This window comes from Nelusetta ayraudi, unplaced genomic scaffold (assembly GCF_046127955.1).
Source record: "Nelusetta ayraudi isolate G7.1 ecotype Tasmania unplaced genomic scaffold, CSIRO-AGI_Nayr_v1 ptg000070l, whole genome shotgun sequence".
Lineage (NCBI taxonomy): Eukaryota > Metazoa > Chordata > Actinopteri > Tetraodontiformes > Monacanthidae > Nelusetta > Nelusetta ayraudi.
The window spans coordinates 2173717-2192630 of NW_027466120.1; the positions used below are offsets into that span (position 1 = coordinate 2173717).

General features: G+C 47.1%; 1 protein-coding gene across 2 annotated transcripts in view; it reads right to left on the reverse strand.

Moving 5' to 3' along the window:
• Positions 1 to 18914, reverse strand: part of casz1 (castor zinc finger 1) — a 175142-nt gene that overhangs the window by 87088 nt on the left and 69140 nt on the right. For both annotated transcript variants that reach the window (XM_076041835.1, XM_076041834.1), the window contains one exon: positions 12406 to 12453. The gene's annotated coding sequence lies outside the window, so the exon portion shown is untranslated. The remainder of the gene's footprint in view (positions 1 to 12405; positions 12454 to 18914) is intronic.

Below are 18914 nucleotides of genomic sequence, written 5' to 3' on the forward strand. Positions count from 1 at the left end.
AATGGAGGGGATTTTCTCCTAATCCTCCCTTGGATGTGAAGGCGCGTTAACAGCGAAATGCAGATGGTGCTCTGCGCGCCCAGAGTACCCAGCACTCTGCGCCGTGCATACGGAGAGGCACGGCCAGCCTCGCCAGGGCTCAGCGCAACCTGCAGATACCCCCCTCACCACCCATATCCCCCCGCCCCAGCGCCCCCCCCCCCCGCACACACACACACACACACATACCCGACATTCAATTAAGCAGCCACTTGCAGAAAAGCGCAGGAATTACTTTATTAACCGAATCCGGAGAGCAAACTTTGCCCAACACATTTCTTGCTGGTTTTCCGCTTTACACCGTGCCGTCCCACCTACCCCCCAACCCACCCCACCCACCTGAACCTCCACCCCAACACACACACATACACACACCCCTCCCCCTGCTGACATAACATCTTTTTAACTTCTGGGCTGCGAAGCTCATTAAATATTCAGTTGCGACTCCCTTCCAATAAGGAAAAGAAAACAAATTATAAATAAAATGGAGGCATGAATCTTTCAGGATCCTGATTCTGACTCTTCCCTCCGAGTCTTTCTGTCTTTATTTTGTCACATTAAGCAGTTTTGCCTTCCGCTCCCACCGCTGGGCGTGGCTGACTCCAAACTGGCGGAAAAGAGGCCGCCATTCCTCCGCTGGCTTGTTTACGGCGCGCGGCAGCATTTTGCGGTGTCATTTCTTTTTTATGCGCAATTATCACTTGTGCAACTTCTGGGTTTGTTTTTCACTGGAGACGAAACAATTGGAAAAAGAAAAAAAACACGTCCCTTTGACGGCTTTGCGCGGCGGCGGAGGCGGCGGCGGCGAGGACAGCGACAGCCGGCCATCCGTCACGAGTTCTTTATCTCCTCCAGTATTTTGGGACGATAATGTCCTCTGGTCACTTTTAGCACCAGAATGCGACATAGCTGAGCCACTTCGGACGCATTCCTGAACCGCTTTGTAGCTCTACATTACATTTGACATCGTATTGATTGTTAGCCTGTGGCCTTTCGCTGACATCAAGTCAAATATGTTTTTCAGGGGCTGCACTGTGGATTCAGAAGGCATGAGCAAGTCAGAAAACATGTTTGTGGGAGTGAAAATCCACGCAGCAAAGTTCTGTTGACTGAAATTCTATGTTTGTGTGTGTGTGTGTGTGTGTGCAGGCCCATGGGCGTGCACCTCCAATCCAAATATTGAATGTCATCCACCGAAGTTGACAAAGGGAACCCACACGGATTAATGTCAAGAAGAAGAAGAGTGGGAAAGAGGCGGCGGCCATTAGAAGCTGCAACACGTGCACGCAAACATGCGTTGTGCGCACGCAAACTCCGTCTGCCGCGGCGTTTTCCAGTCGCATTAGGACGGCCACTTCTCCGCAAGATTAAAGAGGAACGCGCGGGAAAAAACCGCACCAACATGTGTTCACTTAACGTAATGGAACGCTAATTCTGCGGATCTTGTTTGTTTATTTATCATCTCCAGTCCAATTTGGCTTTGCGTTGTAGAATCCAGCGATGAAAAAACAGAACAATCTTTTTCCCGTCTTAGATCCAAATGAACTGTTCTCTATTAAAGACCACTAATATTCATTATGCGCATTGTTGTTGTTTTTTTGTTGTTTTTTTTTTATCAAGCTGCACTGTGTCCCTGTCTGCCTTTAAGTGCTGATAGCAGTAAGACAGACAATAAATTGAAATGCAACAGGCCAGGAAGTTTTATTAGTCTGCCGCCTGTGTGTTTGTTCTGCGCAAGATAGAGCTGACTTCTATTGATTAGGGCCGCCACAGGAAGAAAAAAAAGCCCACCCTGACATTACACGCAATATGAAATTCAGCATTTTTTTTAACCTTCAGCAATGCTTGTCATTCCCTTGTAAAAAAAAAAAAAAAAAAAAATTAATATATAAATATACACCAGGAGGAGGAAGAGAAGGAAGGACGGAGGCGGAGGAGAGAGAGAGAGAGAGAGAGAGAGAGAGAGAGAAAAATCGCTAAAGCTCTTTTGCTGTAATTGGCTGAATAGCAAGGGCAGCAGAAAATTTACAGGCACACAACAGTGTGAAGGGGACTCGGTCACAGTGCAAAACTAAAGCCCTCAGCACCAGCCGGCAGTAGCAGCAGTGAAAGCAAGCCGGCGCGGCGGCTCAGCCAGCGCCGATGGCGGCTGTCTGGCGGTGCCCCCCCCCCCACCACCACCACCACCCAACACCCCCAAAAAAAAACCCCGGCGCGAGGAGGCACTCGTCTCTCCCGAGCAGCACGGGCGGTAAGCTGCGGATCACAGTCCATTTTCTGGACAAGTTAAGTAAATAACCCAAGCAAGCATGCATAAGACAGTGACAGGGAGAGAGAAATCCCCCAAAGTCACAGTGGTGACACTCCACTAAATCCAATCAAACTGAGGAGGCAGAGGGAGAGAGACAGAGAGCGGCAGTGGCAGAGGAGGAGGAGGAGGAGGAGGAGGGAGGAAGATACCCTCTTTGCCCCCCTCCTCCCTCACCCCCTCTCTCTGCGTGTGTGTGTGTGTGTGTGTGTGTGTGTGTGTGTGTGTGTGTGTGTGTGTCCAACAGCATTGATGCAATAACACCTCATTCAGTGTTTAGCCCTTCTCAAAGGACAGGCAGGGATAACACTTTAAACCCCGTGGCTTTATCTCCTGCAGATTTTCCATAAAATGCCGAGCCAGGGAGCCGAGGCCATGTGACCACCATGTAGGTCAGGGCGGGTGGGGGGTAGAGAGAGAGAGAGAGAGAGAGAGAGAGAGAGAGAGAGAGAGAGAGAGAGAGTGTGGGAGGTGAAGGGAGTGCAGACAAGGGTGGGGGAAGGCCGGGAGTTTTCTAATGGAACTGTTGAAAATAGCAAGCATTAGCCAGATTAGATCAATTAAGATTGCGACCGAAATCTGGAGCCGGCGAGAGGGAAGCCAAACGTGTAAAAACGTAAACAGGGCGAGAAAACCCGCGCTGCCGTTTTGCCTGTTTTTGCTTCCAGGAGCCCGGAGGAGTGTTTGGGCGTTTGCATGACGCTTTTAATACGTGCATGCAGCCGACACAAAAATTCCCGTCCTATTGTTTGCTGTGCGACCGCAGCTGGAAACCTGCCAACGTCGGTGATGCGTTCAATGCGCGCAGCCAACGCAACTTTAAAATGTATTCATTGGGAAAAAAATATGTCATTTTGGGATGAAAATGCTGAAGCAAGAACTATAAATTCAGATCTGGAAAAAAAAAAAAAAAGACAAGCCGATGGTGTTGTCATCAACACATTGAAACTCAATGGAAACAACACTACAAATAAACAAATAAAATGAAATTTGAAAGAAAAAAAAAAAAAAATCAACATTTACACAGTTTGTGTTGATCAACCCGAGATGCTTGCATCTGACTCCTCTAATTAACCCGACGAATAATAAAACTCTGTGCGACCAGGCGCAGCTAATGGAAATTAATGGTGTTCACTGAACAGACACACGTGGCTAAATCTGTTTCTTTCCTCTCGCCCACGGCTCCCCCGTCTTCATCAAACCCTGATCTTCCGCCAGGTAAATCTTGACCTTAGCGACGGCGTCCACAAATTCCACATCTTCTATCAAAGCATCTTTCTGTCGAGCCGGGCGGATCATTATCCATGACATTTCCCGAGCGCGGAGATATGTCAATATTCTGAAGCTCAATGGGCTTGTATAATTGAACTAAGGGGCCTTCGTTTCCATACGCTGAGGGCACAGCTTCCCAGTGGAATAGCCGCGGAGCTGGGCGGAATACAAAGGGACGGACGGCGCTCGGGCTTTGTGCCGCTGACCGACCTTGACCTATAATTTGACCCGCATCCCGGCTCAATCACACGATTCGCCTGCGATCAATAAAACTCAGGTAAATGTGCCAAAAGATGCCCCAAAAAGAGCGACCACCCAAACTCCCCCACCCCCCACTCAAAGTCCACGTCCTCCGATTGGACGGATTCTGCCTTTTACAGCCAGGCTTCAATCACACTGAAAGGCAGCGTCCCTGTGAAAACAGTATTGATCAAAACTAGCATCTATCTATGCATAAGAGCTTGTTTCAATTGATTTTTTCCCCCTTTTTTTTTTTCCCCCTTTGCTCTTCGCCGGAGAAATATAATAGAGTTGATGTGAATTACAGGGTGTTTTGCCTCAATTCATCAACGCGGCCCAGATAGCGCCGACGGTTGCCTGGGAAACGTGATAACAGTTTTGTCTGTTTCCCAACAATCAATTACTTTAATGCACTTTATGCCAGTGTTTACAGAGACACGCACAGCACTCTGTAGAAGTCACTAATACTGTAACTAGGCAGTTTATGGTCGGCACAGCCGGCGCGCGCTCGCGCGGGGCTTTAAGAAGAGGCTTGCGGCGCAGCGACTGAACTGCGACTTAACTTTCCACTGCGGGGATAACGGCGCTAGCATGTTATGAGGCCACGCGCTGCATAATTTATGTTATGGTGTCTAAATGCAGGTTATCTCCGTGTCATTACATGGCCTGCTGGATGCTCCTTTCTAATTGGTCAGTGACGGTGTGCGCCGTGCAGCCTGTTATTTCTGACCAGCAGACTGCTGCTGTTGGACTTGTGATCATAGACTGCCCAGGTCCTACATTTAATCATATCAATCTGCAGAAGGAGGATCAACGGCCGGCAACACCCTGTGGCAAAACCTGCTAATGCTAGACATTTCTACAAGCTATTCACTGATTATGTTGCTTGAGCCTTTAGCGCCTGTCTTCTCCTTTTTATTTGAACTGAGCCAACCCGGTAATAAAGCCTGAAATATCAATACCTGTATCAATATTGATCTCATCAATTACATGAAAGTCAGTATAAGATAAAAAACATTATGGCAGCACCGTATAAATACGAAAGGTATATACAAGCACGTATAAAAGATGAAATGTATCATGAGCGCATTGCATGGAATATACTACAGGGAACTACTTGAACTGCAATGAGCTACATCAACAGTACCAGCTGTTCAGTCTTCAGCAAAACAGATTTGCCCGAGAAGGCCACCGCCCGTGGAGAGGCTAGCGGCCACTTTAAGCACATGCAGGTGTGCAGACTGACCAGCAATCAAAGTGATGGCTAACAAGAAGAGCGACATGTCAGTGCAGTGGTTGGTGGCGGGTTCCATCTCGCCTGTCTGGGGCCTTTCTGGGCGGAGTTTGAATGGATTCCTCCCACACTCGGGAAAAAAACCAAAAAAAAACACGCACGTGAGGGGAATAATGAAGCGGCTGTAGTGTGATTGGTTGTTTGTCTGTGTATGTGGCCCTGCGATAAACTGGCAACTTGTGCAGAGCGGAACCCTGCCTTAGGAACGGTGATAGAAATTAGATGGATGGATGATTAAAAAGTAAAAGAAATTTTTACAGGAGACTATAATGTTCAAGCCCTGTTAAAGTCATCAGGAAACCTTCTGGTTCATTGTGAATACAGTGAACCACCGTCCTTGCATGAAATCCTGTTAAATCTCGGGGCGTCGGAAATTAACAGCGGCGACAAGTGCTCATCTACTGTGCGGCATGCAGCGCTATCGACAAATTAGGCTAGTAACGCAGTGCCAATAAAGACATAAAAGACGCTCAAAGAACACCAGTAATAAGTTTAGCAACACCTGAATCCGACTTGAATCTCTCCCAATTATCTCCGTTACCATGTTACGCTCAAAGGTTTGCCGTCTCTAATTCCTAAGCTCAGAGCTGATCAGTGTTACTCCAGTGACACGTCCCCTAAACACACCTGACATTAAGCCCTCACAAGACAGTTCTACTTGCTAGCGCTGGTCTTGCTTCATAAACTACTTTGAATGCCTCAACTTCTGGCATTAAATAAAATCCCTACAACTGCAGATTAAAATCAATTGTCCAAAAGCGTCCGGTTTAAAAGACTTCCTGAGTCTTGCATGATTTTTATCCGGGGGTTGTCTGCGGGCTTAAGGGAAAAAAAAAAAGAAAAGTCAATCAATCGTTTTTTTTTTTTCTTGGGAAAAATCCAAAGCAATATAATACAGTGAAAAAGATAACCGTTAAATAATGAATTCTTATAATATCACCAAGGAGGAGGCTGGTCCCAAATGTTAAGATCTGGAGATGTGATGTCCACCAGGAAGTCGGCGCTTCCTTCGCCAAACACTGCACCACCTGTGCAGAACCCAAACCCGTCTTCCCTCGATCAAAACATGATGGCACGTTGAAGTCAAATCTTACTCAATATCTATTGTTGCCTCTCCACTGCCAAGGGAATCCTTCCCTCCCCCGGTGGCCGCGGCTCTTCGCACGGCTTTCCACAAGCATCTGCCTCAGCAAAGAATTACGTACCTTGACCACGTGCCAATCCTTTGAACAGTTTGGCAAAGGCCGCCGCACGCTGCCGGAGCCAGAGACGTTGCACGAAGCCACAATGCAAATAGCCGCAGCCCTCAACCTCCAATCTCGGCCGGCAAATTCTTCGTGCCACAGAACACGCGCAGCGCCTTTAGCGGCGCCGAGAGCTCCTTCCTGTCACCCGTCAAGACTCCCGGTTCAAACGCAGCGCTAGGAACACACCCGCAATTAATTAGCGCTAGCAGCACCGGCTACAGCCCTGGAGGCAACAGAGGTGTTCATGCTACGTCTGATCCTGCGCGGCTCAATAATGAATAAGCATTGACAGAGTCCAAAGCGTAGGACGATGTAGTTTTGTTATGGGTACAACTTTTTTTTTCTACCATTCTGTGTCTAGAACACAACTTTTCTTTGCCACAGTTGTGTGAACTGATGCATTGGGGGGAAAAAAAAAACTGCAAAGTGGTGCACAATTAAATAATCATAAATCTAAAATTAGAATGTTGCATCAGATAAATAAATAGGTTTTTACTTTGTCACAAACAAAGCCAGGCTGGGGGGAAAAAAGCCGCCTTCAGAGGCAAAGTTTCCTAAAGCTCAGGAGTCGTCGGTCTCCCCGGCTGAAAATAATATGACGCTCCATCTTTCAAAGATGTACTTTTCCTAAAGCATTGTTGATTGCCCTGTGTCCATTACTTGGAGGGATTATGATAATATTCCACATTGTGCTCAGCGTGATGCACAGGAAATTCAATACTCAAAAGGTTAATGCAATCAATTAGGATGACAAAGGAGTAAAGTAAAACCCTCCTGCTTGTGGAAAAAAAAAAGAGGGACAGGAGAGAGGAGAAGAGAAGGAGAGAAAAGGTATTGAAAGCTTGAATGGATCAGGAGAGAGAAAAGAGGCACTTGAAACAACGGCGGCGGCGGTTGGGGGGGGGGGGGGGGCGTGTAGGAAAAAAATGGCATTTATTCACAAGCGAGGCCAACCAGATGAAGCGCACAGAGGAGTGTACACTCAGAGGAGGGGTGAGGGGGAAAAAAGTACTTGGCGCGTGAATTGCATCATTCAGCGCTCAACAAGTTGTAATCGAACAAAACAGGGGCAATATTTTTTGTTTGAAGGTAATCAGATATCTCGGGGCGAGAGAGAGCGAGAGAGATAGGTGGAGGGAGAGAGAGAGAGAGAGAGAGAAAAAAAAAACATATATCCAGCGCGCACCAGCGGGGCCTGAGCATCGATTCGCAATCCTCACGATGTCTCACAGACTTTTTTTTTTTTTTTTTTTTTTCCTTTTCAGAGGTGAGTTTCGTCTTGCACTTTGTTCCCATGTGCATTGCAGCGCGGGGCTCGGCGCACGGCAGCGCTCCCTTTTGTTATTTAGATAGATGCTACAATGCTGCGCAACACAAAAGGAGCCTCATCACTGCAGATAAATGGATAAAGTTGGCTGGTGGTATTGAGCTCGGCAGCCATTTGTGATGATCCATATCACCTTCCTCGGGCTCAGTCTGTCAGACGCTCTGACGTATTAATCACGCCGCAGCAACCCCACCGCGCCTCATGATAATATTATGAGAGTCTACAATTTGCCGGAGCCGCGCAACGCCTATTTTCCGCTGGTAAGTTGTGCAAGAAGAAAAGCCTAAAACCTTGTAATCCACTTAGGTAGGGAAGTAGACTTACCTACTTCTGCAAATGCACAACCTCATAAATCTGCTGCACCTTTGCACACTTAAAGGAGCAGCGAGCGCCGGAAAGGGGAGAAAAACAAGCGGCCCGGTTCACTCCGCTTTTTCTTGAACCAAATAATAGCACGTTTGATATTTCAAACTGTTGCACAAGTCGAAGAATTCTGAGGCACAGCTGACGTGCTGAGACTAGCTGCGTTTTAAAAGGTCCCAGATTGTGCAAAAATCAAATCACTTTACCAACATTTCCCCCGTCATGTGTCTCAAGACTGGAGCTCCCAGGAAATGACTAAATTAATAATACCTAATCCTCCAATTATGGTTATTTTGTTAAAATCATTTGAAAAAAAAAAAAAAAACTCTCCCAGGTTGACGATAACATCTCCAGACAGGTGGTGTTTTAGCAGGAAGCTAGAACTCAGCATTTTCACTGCAGGAGGCTGTAAACAAAAGGCTAAATATGCAGAGTTTGTTAATAACTGATTGTGCCAAGCAGCTCCACGGCAGCCCAAGATGGAGTGTAGAGTAATGAAAACGGTTAGAAATTGGGACTTTCTGCGGAAGGCTGCAAACAGAAGGCTAAACAGGCTACGTGAGACATTGGGACTCCAAGTCAATGAACCCAGACAGGCACTTTCTGCCTGTTTCTAAGTCTTGCAGGGGTCAAATAACATCAAAACATGGAAGCGCAGCCCAGTCGAACGTGAACAGCAATAAGCTACTTGACATATTGTTTCTGAGAAGAGTGCTATAAATATGAAAAAAGGCAACAAAGAACAGATCAGATTCAGGCATTGATTTTCTGCCAGCCGCTGCGAACGGCTGCCTTTTTACTCCATTCATACGGCCCAACGCCAAACATAGAGAGCGCACTATGCACACAATAGCCAGGGTGAGTCTGTATCCACGACAATATGTTTTCAGCTGCAAGAATTCCACTTTCTTCTTCTTCTTCTTCTTCTTCTTCTTCTTCTTCTTCTTTTTAAACGCTGGTAATTTGACCTACATAACATTTTTCTGTTTGGGCATTTTTCGGGGGTCCGGCAGCCACGTCACATGCGACAATGGCGCCGAAGCCAGGCTTTGAAGTGAGCGGTGAATGAGAGCGCAGCGACTGACACATGAAATGCCCTCACAGCTGGACTGCCCCCAGTCAAAGGAAAAACAAATACTGTGAATGAGAGGGGGACACGCCGCTCCTGTCTGAGCTTCCTAAGGGCCGTGGGCCGCCGCCGGGAGGTGGGCTTTCACCATGTGCCTGTAATGATGGATGGATTGGGAGGAAAGTCTATTCACATGGAGATGTTACATCATAAATATTTACACAGGGCCGCCGTTTCCATGTAGCCTCGGCTTGTTTTGACACACGGGGAAAAATTTAAAGGACAAAAAAAAGAAGAAAAAAAAACAGGAGGAGAATAGAGAAAATGATATGGTGGCTCCTCTCTTTCCCTGCTATTGTAACACTGAGAGCTGCGATGATAATAATAATAAAGTGAGTCGCGCGAGTTGTTTTTTTTCCCCCATCTCGCTCCTCACTGAGACAAATTATCTTTCCTACGGCAAAGCGTGGCCTTTATTTACCTTTTATCCATGACTGAGTGAACTCTTGTTTATTAGAGAATTGTCGCCCTCCCACACACAGGGAGAAAAAAAAAAAAAAAACGCTGAAAAAAGCCCAACAAGACAGCAAACAAAGTGGAGGCTGAGTTTTTCAATTACGACGCGTCATCCCGGCCAATTTTCTCGTCTTCTGTGAGAAAGCGGCAGGTAACGGAGGTAAATTGCGGCCGACGCTCGCTAACGCAGACCGACTCCTTCCCCGCCGAGGTGTCGCTTTGCCGCTGCCGCCTGATCTTTGGCTCGGACCTGGGAGGAGTGGATTTTGTTGTCGGTCGGTGCAGCAGCCCTACACATTTCTGTTCGCTGAGCTCAATTAAAAGCCCCCGACCTCCCCGCCGCCGCCCGCCAACCCTCCTGAGACCGTCCCTAGAACCGGTGAAAACAAATCTGGCAGTTTAATTTCCCTGCTACTGTCTCCTGGCAGAGGGACCCTCTCGCTGTGGGAGCTCGGAAAGGAGGCCGGCGGTTGGTCGGCGAGGCTGGAGGCGGGCGTGACGGCGGCCGCCGATTTTATCATCGCTCGCATTAACGTATATCAAAGGCCAATTAAACCGGCGGCGTCCAGTTGCGTTGTTGTTGTTGTTGTTGTTGGTGGTGTTGTCGTCATGTGGTCAGGCGCCTTCACCGCAGCACCTCTGACAAGGTTTCAGCTACGCGGACGCGTCCGTGCATCCAGCTGTGGCGATGCCGAGCCGAGGCCGGCGAAGCTTTTCAAAGAAGTCGCCCGTTCTGTGAAAATCAAACTTTACCGGCGTTTCGAGGCGAAGGCAGGTGCGTTCAAGAAGCAGCGGGAGAACGTGTCTCATTTTCTTAGGCCTTCACTTATTACACATTTTCTCATTCTATTCTATTCTACTTGTGTCCTTTTATTTAAGCCGACTACGTTCGCAGTTACAAAGTCCCGAAAAGCAACATGAAGGTCCCCAATGTTGTGGTTGTGTCGTTTGCTAATACCCTCTGATTAGATTGCGCTAGGTCATCGTTAGCACGTGGGAGCGACACGATAACAGGTCTAAAAGTAGAAGTGGACAACGTGCTGTTACTGCTAATGTCAGGACCGCCAAACAGTCGTGAACAACGTTCAATTTTTACTCAACTTTAGTGAAGCAGGAAAAGTTTCTCCGAGGTTCTGGTGAAGAAACTCGTTGCGAAGACACAAAAGCCAAAACTTGAAGTTCTGTTGGAACCTGATAATCTTTGGCCTGGTTCCCCAATACTGGGAGCAATGGTTTGGCCCACTTAGGATGAGGACCAAACGACCAAACTGACTGCTCGATCATTTCCCTTCATGTCAAACTCCTCCTTCTTTATCTTGGCCTCAGTAAAAGTCACGATTTTGAAACTGGCCCCTTCAGTTTGATGCCCCCCCCCCCCCCCCCCTTTCCCACCCCAACCCAGTCTGCGTCCACCTCTGGCCAGGCAGGGCCCTCGCAGACTCCACTCAGTGCAGAAGCGGTAATTTTCCAGTCACGCCGCCGGCAGGTACGCCGGCCATGTATCTGGCCGCCTGATTGATGCAAGGAGTGTGTCTTCCCTCCGCTGTGTGAGTGACACCGGCAGAAACAAAGGAGCGCGGTGTAGCCCTCCGCCTCAATTCACGGCCACGCCACCCCCCGGTGATAGCGAGGGGTCTCCGGCTTGACATGAGACAGCCCACGGTGTCACTTCTCAATGTTTAGATCCCTCTTGACTGGGAGGCCAGGGGCAAGGGCTGTTGTATGCATCCTCATGACAGACTCCCACATCAGCATTGTGCTCGTACCAGCTAACATCATTAGCGCAGAAGGTTTCATCTCGGGGAGAGACGGAGACGGGCAGGACGAGGGGGTGGGGGGGGGTGCAGAGGGAGAGAAGAAAAAAAAAAGCAACCCAGTTTCTTCAAGTCACAAGTCATTAGTGTCCTCTGGAGAGTCAAATTGTACAGAGGCAGATTTTTTTTTTTTTTTATCAGCAACAAAAGGTTTTATGCTCTTGTTAATTTGGTGGATGTCATCTGTACTTAGATGTCTGTGTCTAATGTCTCCTACGGTAATAAATGCCACAGAGTGGAAAAAAAAAAATGATATTATTTTGTCAAGACGACAACGTGGGATGTTGCCGCAGCAGCACCCGGACATAAAGCAGGCGTAAAAAGAATATTGAATTATAATCAACAGAAGAGCGCAACAAGACAGAAAAAAGAGGCTGTGACGTACTTGCAGGGACATTTGTCAGGAGCGCTGACGTTAAGACACAGTGTTACTGCGAGTAAAACACTTTTCCTCGGCTAATGGGAAATCTTGTTTTCCGGTCAATGGAAAGCAAACTACAAGCAAACTTTTGCAATGTCGGTGAGGGGGGGGGGGGGGGGGACCAGTATTTTTCATTTCCAAATATAAGTCAATTACTGTTATTACTGTTAACACAATGTTAATACAACTAGATAGATAGATAGATAGATAGGTAGATAGATAGATAGATAGATAGATAGATAGATAGATAGATAGATGGCCTCAAAGCTATCTTTGGAAAACAGATACATCAGTGTGCCTGCACGGTGCACGACATTGCTGTGAGTTAATCAGTTGGAAAATAAAACGGTGGGATTCTAATAAGTCATTTGTCAATTTTTACAACCCCCAGACACATTGATCCATGGGGATTAATGAAGATGCCTGATATTGTTGTAGATATGAGCAGGGGAGATGGTGGGGACAGTAATCAGTCATGCTGGGGATTTGTCCTACCTTGTTTTCTCTTCCTGGGGAGTCACTCCGCGCAGCGGCTCACTTCATCTGAGGAGAAGAGCAAAAGGAGAAACATAAAAAAAATGAGAAAAAAAAGAAGAAAAAAAAAGGCAGTGAGTGAGCTGTTCCTGCAGCAATCTGTGTGCGTGCTCTCCAGAAATCCACCTTTTATGCAACTCATCTCATATTCTGTGGCTGACATGACGTTACAGGCATCCGGATGAAGCAGTTTGTACACCTTTATTTACCCATGTCCTTTAGATTTGCAGTTAAACAAAAAAAAAAAAATACAACACACACCAGCTGTCATATGGAAGGTAAAACATGTTGGAAAACAAAGGGATGAGCAAAAGGGGAAACTTGAAATACCAACAGCTCAGGGGTCGATGACGTAGGTTCCCTTTTTGATTTTGGATTTCTTTTTTTTTTTTTCAAAATTAAATTGCGTGAAAGATGCCCTTTCACACAACACGGGACTGTACGTCCTGTTGGACCTGCTCCAGTCTACAAGAGAGAAACTTTGTTTGTTTTACACAAAGGGTGGTGCCTCAGCGAAGCCTGCAGCAGGACTAGGAGAGATCAGTCGCAAGGAGGACTCTTTTTTTCTTTTCTTCTGCCCATTAATATAAATAGCACACGTTTGAATAAAACCACAGGATCAGCTCACGGCAGCACAAAGAAGAACGAGAGGCAACCCTGCAGGACGTGACACCGGTGGGATCAACGTGGCAGCTTTCTGCCAGTAAAGAACTGAGCTTGAGTGCATATTTGTATTGAAATGGCCCCAAAGAGAAAAAATACAACAATACAAAATACATGTTTCTCAGTTTTCACGTATTCCAAGCCTGCCAAAATGATTCAATCTTGAGCAACAACACCGAACAATGAAAGATTTTTTTTTTTGTTCCACGTATGCAGAAGTCTTGTGCTGTGCTTGACAAACTAGGCAGATTAAGATTCATACAGCTGTGGAACAGACATCTAATGCTTCCCTTCACTTGGAGGTAGAATATAGGAATAGAAAATCAGATCGGTGTGAAATAATTCACTTCCCAAAAAAAACGTTGTCCTAAAATTTAAAAAAAAATTGTTTGGTGGTGAAATAAAAAAAAAATAAAACACACTGTGTGAAAAGCTAAACGCAACCAAGGGTTGAAAACAATTCCCACCGCAGCAGCGTGTAACGAAGCCACGGGCACGTCTTCCACATGAGGCTCCTATGCAGTGTTTCCTACATGCCGTATCCCATTAACCCACGCACGCACGCAGGAGTGACTTCAGGACACAAACTGACTTTGGCAGAACCAGTCGAGTCACTCCTAAATCCTCTCAAAAGTTTCCTAACCTTGAGAGCCGTCGCATCCCCCCCGAAAAAGTAATAATAATTCTAACCTGATCTTCCTACTTATTTTATATCTCCCTTCAGCAACCTAACTTCTCCTCGGCAACGCTGCAGTTATTAATTCATGAGGCACTAATTAGTTCTTTGTTTAATTTTGTGTTAAACAGACTGACCGGAATGATAACGACTCGCGCTGTAGCGCTGCGGTCCCATGCCACTCCTGTTTGCTACAACAAGGGAGCATCGTGCGACTAGCATGATGAACCCAATTCCCTTCTAAGTTGCACTTCATTAAGTCAAAATGTGACAAGGAGCTTAGAGGAAGAACTGGCAGATCTGATCATACATAACAATGCAGGCCCAGTAAGTCGGGGCTGGGGAGGGTGGGGAGCTGGTGCACGGGGCGCCGTGCACGGCGAGCGGAGCTGCGGATTCCAGCGTGCATGTTGATAATTTTCTATTTTTAACCCTTGGGGGCCGTCTTTCATTTTCCTTTAATTGTTTTTGTTCGGAGCTGCAGTGTCCTCTTTTTAAATTGCAGCTCCTATCAACTCCCCAGATCAACCCCCCTGTGCAACATTGCAGGCAGACGAGTAAACAACAAGGCTGCCCTTTTGCGTGATGTAGTGCAGATGCTCCAGTAAAACCAGTGACACTTTCATCGCGTGCGCGTGGGGCACACACACACACACACACACACACACACACACACACACACACACACACACACACACACACAGACACGCGCACGTGCGCACGAGCATCCGTGGCAGACTGGTCCCGTCGGCTCAGCGGCCATGGTTGCGTGACACGTCAGGGGTGCAGCACCGACAATCAAAATCAACTTTAAAACGATGTTTCTGGCCCCGGAAGTTGCCAAACCTGCTCCGTGAAAACTGCTCAAACGCACATTAGCAGGCTGAGAAGAATGCATCGAGGTGGTTTCATCAGGCCATATTTCACATTCCGTCCTCGCTGCTCATTAAGTACGACTCCGATTCTCGCTATTGCATGAGAAAACATGTCGTTCGATCCAGTCAAAAAAACTTTGGAGATGGCTTTAAAAAAAAAAAAAAAAAAGAAAGAAAGAGAGAGAGAAAAGCTCCTTCACGCGCTGCCGGTCGGACGAGACGGCGTCACCTTTTGCATCCACACAGAGGCAAAATCTGAATGTCCCTTCATACGGGGGTACAAACTCCTCAATAAATTACAATCACCAGTTTTTAAGAGAAGAAAATCCCTTTTGTGTTACAAAAAAAAGTGAAAAGAAAAGGAAGAAATTGAGCCGAGGAGCGAAGATGTTTAGCCTCTCCAAGTGGCCCCCCCGCCGGCTGAAGATGTGATAAAATCAAAAAGCAGACAAGTAATTACACTGTATAATAGGCAAGATTGGCATTTTCAAAATCATTTTCATGCGGATGGAAATGACATTGCATAGACTGTTCTGTATTCACTGGTGCAGATAAATAAACAAGGCATGGAGAAGAAGGGGGCATGCAGAAAGCACAGTACAATAGCAAGCAGGTCAGTAATTAGAAACTCTGTTTGCACAGTAATAATTTTAATATATTCATCAGGAAACAGAGCATGCCTGGCATGATAAAATCCCATCAAGGAACACACACACACGCGCATGTGTGTGCGCACGCACGCACACAGGCGCGCAGGCGCACACACACACACACACACACACACACACACACACACACACTCACACTCACACACATACAGAGGGAACAAGAGGAACGGGTGCTTTAACCTTTGCAACAGGCAGGCGGCACACTGGCAGGAGCCTGATAGAGCTACACAATAAAAGCACACACGCACACAAGTTATTAAAAAATGAAGTAACGGCAACTTTGACTGTATTCTTACTTTAATTACCTTATCTTAATTTTAACATTACAAAAAAAAACATCATTTAAAAAATCATGCAGAGAATTTGGAGGACTTTTCATTAAATTGTTTTGAATTATTAGGGGAAAGAAAAGCTCCGAGCTGAGCTGCTGGTCTTCAGCAAAACAGGCTTAAAGAGCCGAAACACAGCCAGACTGCTTGAGTTTTCCAAGGCAGCACGTGCACAACCTTGTTTGTTATTGAAGGCGGCGATGATGACACTATGGAAATTATTGCAAATTGCTGAAAGGACTCCTGACACGCGAAAAACCTTGACCTCCCGCTTTTTTTTTCCCTGGATGGGAGAATGTGTAAATATGAGTGCGGTGGCGCATGTGTGTGTGTGTGTGTGTGTGTGTGAGGGGAAGAGGTGTGTGTGTGTGTGTGTGTGTGGGGGGGGGGGGGTCTACGTGCCACACCGTGATACTTCACCGGGGCGGCAGACGGCCGCAGCCTACGGTGAAAGTTGTAAAACAGTGAAGCTGACGCAACTTTTAAGTGTCACAGTTAAAATAAATTGAACGAGAGGAGCGAACAAAGAGGCTAACAGATTAAAATAACGACCCTGTTTGCCGTCACGTCGGCCGCACCACTGTCTCAAAAGTTCCCCCTTTATTTTTTATTCCATTTTTTTTTCTCAAACTTTCATTCCCCATTAATCAACTCATAAACCTCAAAGATTGCGTGACCTCGTGCGCGCAGGGAAAACAGCCGCTAATTACGGGAGCTCACACAGCCGGGGTGAGAATCCCTAAACAGGTCGGCGGCTGTTTTGTTTTGGGGTTTTTTCCTCTTTCTTTTTTTTTTTTTCCGCCCACCCCTCCTTCGCCGTGGCGGCTGTTTAAACACGGCGCCGGCAGGAAAAAAGTGACCATTTACTCATGAATATTTGACGGCACCTAGCAGGCCCTCTTTTCATGCTGTCACTTCTGCCTCCCATTCTTCCTCCGCGCCCTGGGAGAGGACAGAGTCGGGGGGCCGGAGGGCAGCCACCTCCACAGTCCCGCTGTCCCCTCCTCGTCTAATTCCTGTTGTCCGGCCCCCTTTGAAACGGCAGCCTCACGCAGGAGCCGAAGAATGGTGATCCATGTGCAACAAGTGCCAGTGCCATGGAAACCCCCGTTTTCCCCGCAAAATATTCCTTTTTATCCCCCTTTGAAGAGCTGTCAGCGCTGCCGAGCAGGCGTCACACGACCCGGGGGCCGGGCCATGACAAAGCCTATTTTCTGGCCCGCTCCTTGATTGATTAAAAAAGACTTTTTGGTTTAAAAAAAAAAAAAAAAAAAAAAAAATCATGTTAAAGGACACAAGGAAGTGACACGCGGGATAAAAAGAGAAAGAAAGAAAAAAAAAAAGTCCCTCCGCAGACGACCCAATCAGACGGGCAGCGCGGGGAGGAATAAAGGGCAGCGGTGCAACAAACAGCACAAAGGAGGGAAGAAAGTTTGACGAGGCCGAGAAGGAAATCCTTTACATCGAGGCTGGCGTGTGGCAGGCAGCGCTGCGGTTCGAGGCCCTTTGCTGCTGAAACTTCAGACGACTCGTCGGTCAGTGGAAAACCAATCACCGGTTGGAATCGGTGAAGGTCACACTTTTTTTTTGTCAAGCTGTGCCGTTTCTCTGACTCTCTCAACAGAGAGTCAGAGGATCGTGGGAGAAGCGGCACAACGTCTCGGGACGGACAGGTCGAGTCACCGCTGTGGCTCAACAACGGAAAACCTGACGTAACGTAACGAGAACTCCCCGTCGCTCGCTGAGCAAATGTTTTCATTTCAGTCCGACTTTCATTTCTACTGACGGACTGAACTGGCGCATACGCTGCTAGCCCTGCGCCTCGCGTCTGCATTTTTACACGTGTGTTGTTGCGTCATATCACGCCACCCCCCACAAGCTGGAGCAAAAAAAAATATACATCACATTATACGCGCGGTCGGTCGGCGGCGCGATGCGGGATCAATAGCGCATGCATTGGAGATTTTACTCCTCGGGTGGACCTAAGTGACGGACCGTTTAAAAAGTGAGCGCCAACAAAAGGGGGGAGACCGCATTATTAATTTATCTCAAAAGCACAGGTCGATAGCGCTGGGGCCTATTGCTTACAGCTCCTCCTGGCAGTTTCTACTGGGTGGGTGTGTATGCATGTGCACGGGTGTGGGTGTCTTGTGCAGTTGCTATAAATATCAGTTGTCTCCTTGTGGCTAAATCGCTGAGGTTGATGATCTGAATAAGACAATGAAATAAAAATCTGAAAACTAAAAAGTATGTCATTTTTTTTTTGTTGTTGTTGTTGTTGTTTGGTTTTTTTTCCTATTCGGATGAGATTTCTCATCGGGTACGAAAGTGAGAAAAAAGGTGCTCGGCGCCCTTTGTTTTTGTGTGCAGCTATTTACCGAGACGGTGGGGAGGGGAGCTGAGGGGCTGAGGGGTTGGTGGGTGTGTGGGGGGGGGAGGGGGTGGGGCGGGGGCGGTGGTGCCGAGGCATTAGAGGCATCAGCACGCGAGCAATTAGTATTCCAGATCCTGATGGTTCTAAACACAAAAAGGCCTCAGCAAATCCCCACGGCGGAGGTGTCAGACGGAAAATGACGAAAATCTGCTCCTTGACAGGGAGTCATTTATATTTTAGCTTCGTTCCATTATCTTAACGAATCCATCATCAGCCAATGCAATATTAACAGCAGAAAATCAACTCATTAGATCCAGGGGGATTTAATCAAGATTGCAATCATGTATGCGGTTCCTGGAGAGTTGGCTTCTTCCCTTCTTTTTTTTTTATTTTTTTCCTTTTTTTTTCTTTTTGGTCCTTTCCACGTAATTGCCGCATCTCAGATCTTAATAAATTATTCTCCATCCGAGATTGATGCCTTTTTCCCTCCTCCCCCCCTGCCCCCCCCCCCCCCCCGCCCCCCTCTCACGCCTCTCACGCCACGCGCACTCACTGTCTCCAACTATAATATTTACCATAAACATTATTATGTCATGGGCACACAGTTTAAAATGGCCTTTAGCTAACTCGCAGAAGTAATTGGCTCCTCCATTTCTCGTTTCCTTGCTAATTGCCTGGTGATATTGCTAACCGCTCCCTCAGAAGGGGAGAAAAGGCCCCTTTTGTACGAGCCGGGATATGTTGCTAGGATTTTTCAACCCTCATATGTGAATGCAAAAAAAAGAATTCCCCGTGTTTGATACAGCTTACCAGGACAAGCGCAGCAGATGAAAGAACAGTGCCACGTTTGATATGTAAAACTTTATGTGAGACCCTCCCTCCCCT